Genomic DNA, 5,368 nt, shown 5'->3' with positions numbered 1-5,368 from the left:
TTAATGCCAAAGGCAACTAAAGTATAGAACATGAGAACAGAAGGTGCAGGTGAACTAAAGTAAAGAAACGTACAACCTGAACCAGACTTCAACCGAAACGTAGAAAGTGCAGGTGATATTCTGATCAGGGGGTAGTTGGGCTATCCATGTTCGCTGCAAGGGGCGGTCCAGCCGCTAGGTGGGAGGTGAAGATGGATGTTGGCCTGATGCTCCACCTCCTCTGGACGCTGCACCTACAGAGACGAAACGGGAAAAGGGGATTCATTTTATTTATTCAGAGAGGAGGAATTTTCGGCCACAGCAAAACAGTGGTGTGTACATCATTCATAGCTCTGAAGAATAAAGTGATAGAGTCAGCTATATATACTAGCCACTCTACCATGCTCCCTACACCACATGCATAAGTTATTCATGACCGAACCATATATACTAGCCACTCTACCATGCTCCCTACACCACATGCATAACTTATTCATGACCGAACCAGGATATATATATAGATAGATAGATAGAAACTAGGCGGCAGGCAAGAGCGGAGCATCGACAATTTGCTTGGGTAAAACAAAGACAAGACTTGCAGGCATATATTCACAAATACATGACCATCTAGTACATGCTAGCAGACCATCCAACCATTTTGTGAACGCAAACAAACACAATACTTTCTACAGTAGAGGTGATTACATGACCGTCCAGTACAGGAAATCAAATTAATTTCTGAATGCAAGCAAGCGGCAAATAGCTACATGAGTAAGTTAACTACAGATGCATTATTTTATAATTAAGATGCTTGTTTGACAGTTTACACATTTACAGAAACCAAAATAAGAAGTTATCTTCACCAGAATGGCTGGATCCTCCCCTGATTTTCTTACAACATGTACGACTTCTTTGCCAAGCAACTACCTGCCTCCGATTTATGATAATTTTTCTCCAATCTCCTGAAGATAGGAGAACAGTACACTGTAAATAAATAAACTTCATAATCTGAATAATACTGTAGGGCATACAAACAGTACACTTTAAATAAATAAACTTCATAATCTAAATAAGCAATAGAGAGCATATATTAATTTCCCAGTTATAAGAAGAAGAATGATTTGTGGAAAATCAAAGGAGTGATACATGGAAAATCAAAGGAGCATCCAGTACAACTCTGGTTAAAAAACAGAGCTACCCTATGATGGAGAATCGATCTACTCCCGTTAATACCTGAGGTGATCTCGAACTTGGACAACAGTTTGAGCGGCTCGAAATTCCCAAGCCCGGGGGCCAAGACGAGGGAAATGGCTTATACTCTTAAAATAAGTAACCTAGTCTATCTATGTGCATATACAAACTTTGAAGGCAATTTATCAAGGTTCATGGTTTTAGGGACTTGTACATTCCAACGAGCCCGTGTGCACACTGAGAACTTTTTAGTGTTAGGTATCGTGAACAGACAAGGGGATGACACTTCTTGAAGAAAAATAAGCTACAGAACAAAATGGTATGAACCAGCTTATATGTTTATATGAAACTGAACTCACACATATGGACATAAGAGAGAAATTTACATACTGGTAAATCAGCAAGATAAGATAATTACTTATGTGCACATGCTAACCATCAGAATAATTCCCAAACACAAATGAACTTTACAGGGTGGTATGAAAGCTAGTGGTTGATCTTCACAGTAGTACCTCCATCTCCTTTGTAAGAATTCTATAGGTGTCACCCTTCAGTTGCCCAAATTCAGTTTGCACATGATTTGGCAAGGCTGAGAGTATAGAGGACATCTCATCCAGTTTCCTGGTGTGAGAGTTGAGAACACTCAACTGGTCAGGATTACTTTTTGTGCTTCTTCAAAGAGTGCTTTGAGATCATCTTGTCCCTTAAGCTGTGATAACATATTTGGATTAACTAAACTTTGTTACCTCTGCAAAAAGAGGAAGGAAAAAAGGACTGAACCAGCAAATATCCTTACAATTTGCTTTAGAGAGTCCTCTAGGAGTACAAACTTTTTTGAATGCTACCAGCTGAACAAAATGAATACATGCTCTCATTAGTCAATGATGTACTATTTGTGGGATGCAACAGAATTAGAGTGCAAAACTCGTGAAGAAAGAGCAGCAATTACGATCGCCCATATTGAGCTAAAGTACCAATTAGAGGGTGACTTACAGTCTAATGATGCCTCCTTCATGGATCTGTTTAACTACATCACATCATTTTGCACTGAGTCTAATATCATTCCCATCTTATGCACTGAACTTGCCAGATGCTGAAATTTGCGCTCCACTTCCTCATTAATCTGACATGTCGAAACAACATCACCTGTGCACTTTAGTCGAAATATACTTCCAAGTATATCATGATAATTCACCACAATGTGACAACTTAAAATAAACTACGTTTAGAACAGCTTCAGGTGCACTATCTTTTTAAAGCATGTACTATTTGATCTTACATGCCTAGTTAATGAATATTTTTTGTGAGCCTAATCAGAACACCAAAATCAGTGTGCTTAAAGAGCATGCGAACTGTTTTTTATGGCCATGAATGAAATGTAATTTTCCGCAAAAGGAAAATAAACAATATGTAAATTCTGTCACGGGCAAGGGCTTGAGCTTACATCTGCTATCCGGAAGAGAGGGGCTCCAGCGGTGGATAGGGTTGGTTGGTATTGTTCTCAGTTGCAGCTGAGAATCCTCACGCACACCAGAAGCAGAACTCGAAGGATATGAAGGCGTCCTCTTCGACGAGTCCTCTTGCAAGGAAAATCTCTGGTCACCAACGGAAAGGGAATGAAGATCAAAATTGGGCAGCAGATAAATAGTGTGATTATATAACTTTTTCTTAAAAAGGAATCCACCTTCTGTAACTAGCAAGTATAACAAAAAAAATAGTTGTTCTCACTCAAACATTTATTAGGATAAGAACTGTTGGTTTGGGCATTCCCACTGCATCGACGAGTATGAATAAATCAGTAACTACATACTGACTAATCACACAACGGCGTCAATTCCGACAAATCATACAAATCAAAATCACCATTCAAACAGTCTAGCAGAAAAGGATCACTTGACACTTTCAGTAATGTAGTGCATGAATGCGTGCACCAAATTGAGATATCAAGCAATACTTTAGTTCACTAATTTGCCCAATGAAATGGCCACTGTAGAGATTTGAACTATTTCCTGCACGCATCAACCAAGCACAAGTGGATTCAACAGTAATTAACAGTAACCAACACCATTCAGTTAGTTGCAAACTCGCTACTTCAACCAACAAACACGAGACTGACACACTAGTTACCCATTGATCCAAAAAAATCACTGAACCCACCGATAGAAGCAAACGCGGCCTGGATCATCGATTACCAAACGGTAGCAACAATTGGGAGCAAAAGGAGGGATGATGTGTACGAGACCTGGTCGCGCGCGGGAGCCTGCGAGAGGAGGTTCTCATTGAGGGAGGCCTGCGAGAGCTGCGACTGCGCGTGTAAGAGCGACCCGCTGCCACCGCCTTGAGAGAAGGACGCGCCTCCGTCTCCACCGCCGTGAGAGAAGGCCACAGCTCCGCCACCTCTGCCCTCGGAGAAGTCCGCGCCTCCGCTACCACCACCTCCGCCCTGAGAGAACGCCGTGGCCGCGCCTCCGGTGCCGCTGCCCTGCGAGAAGGACGCGCCTCTGCCCTGGGATAAGGACGCGCCTCTGCCACTATCACCTCCGCCCTGAGAGAACGCCGGGGCCGCGCCTCCGGTGCAGCTGCCCTGCGAGAAGGACGTGCCTCCGCTCCCCATGCCCTGCGAGAAGGACGCGCCGACGCTCTGTGAGAACGAGCCGACGCCTCCTCCGCCCTGCGAGAAGGACGCGTCGTCGGGTCGAGGAGGCCCGCCGGCTGCACCATCCCCGTTGGCCGGGGAGGAGGCTCCCCTTCTCGTCCATGCGCCCCTCAGATCGGCGCGACAGGTTGGGTGGGGGTAGGGGAGAGGTGGCCGCCGCCGGCTGGTTGGGTGGATCTGGGATTCGGGGGGACGAATGTAGCCTAGGGTTTGGTGGGCCGGTAGGTTGGATGGGATGGATGGATGTTTGACACGTCATCGATCCATGCCATAGCAGATTCCATCAATCAGAATTAAGTTTATATAAAAAAAATGTTTGTTTGTTTCTCTTATATTTTATCTTGTTATAGTTTGTTACAATGACCCAATATTGTCCACATGTGTGTATGTTCGTATGACAAACAACGTAGTTAAAGAGATTTTACATTTTGTGTGGACAAAAAAATCATTTTCTATTTTCGAAGTGCGAGAAAATAGGTTTTTTGCAAAGAACCTATCAAATCTTTGTTGTAAGAATGTAGCAACTCATTTAAAAAAATATTAGACCATAAATTATGTATAATATAAAATATTATGACAGACCACAAACCAGCCCATTAGCAAGCATGGAGGATAAAATACCAGCCCAATATAAAAGTAAGATGAAAAAAATAGCCCAACAGAAAAGTGGTATAAAAAAGAGTTCAATACATGGATGAGGTGGGATAGAATGGACGCACGAATGACATCTCAACAGAGCTAGAACATGTTACAACATTTTTATAATCGTCGTAAAAGTTATGACGATCCCATCTTATGCGGTTACGACGTTTTTGACTCACATCGTCGTAATTTATATGTAGATTTGATCCCCTCAAATGGTTTACGATAATCTCGGATGAAATCATCATAGATTTATGACGAATTCATCGACGACGTCTTCAAAAACGTCAAGTATTAGCATATTTCTTGTAGTGCACATAGTTTGATATGGTCCAACATTTCCTTCAATGGTATTCAGTGGGTTTCGCTCCTTGGTATGCATGGTACATTCCTACTCATTGGATCATGTGGGTTTACCGATTACTACCACACTTAAAATGAAATATACTCATGCCTGCATAGACCATATTTTCTCATATCCTCATAATGGTCAGAGATCTTTGTTCGTAGAGAAACAACGCATACAGTTTCAACATAGGAAATCATGACACAATAAATTTTATTGATTCATGAAGTTATTACAATCTTAGAGACTTCTATTACAAAATTTAACTCCATAAACTCATGATAACAAGAGGGCTTCATGTTACACTTATTGCCATTGTAAAAATTTAACTACTCCATCTTTAGCTTTCTTCCCCTATGGACAATTACTAACATAATGTCCTGCTTCCTTGCAATGAAAACAAATGAGTTCCGACAACTCTCGGGGCTTCTTGGTGTTTGCTATAACTCCTTGGTTTTCCTGCTTCCTTCTTAGGCACATAATGTTGTAGTGGCCCAATTCCTTACACTTGAAACATCTCATATGACTCAGGTCTTTATGTGTCGGGATTTGAC

At 41.9% G+C, this 5,368-nt stretch overlaps 1 pseudogene; it reads right to left on the bottom strand.

The window, feature by feature from the left end:
- Nucleotides 1–1,670: 1,670 nt before the first annotated feature.
- Nucleotides 1,671–3,784, bottom strand: LOC123425663 (annotated as a pseudogene).
- Nucleotides 3,785–5,368: the final 1,584 nt, after the last annotated feature.

This window comes from Hordeum vulgare, chromosome 2H (assembly GCF_904849725.1).
Source record: "Hordeum vulgare subsp. vulgare chromosome 2H, MorexV3_pseudomolecules_assembly, whole genome shotgun sequence".
NCBI classification, from domain to species: Eukaryota; Viridiplantae; Streptophyta; class Magnoliopsida; order Poales; family Poaceae; genus Hordeum; species Hordeum vulgare.
This window is presented reverse-complemented; position numbering and strand designations above follow the sequence as displayed.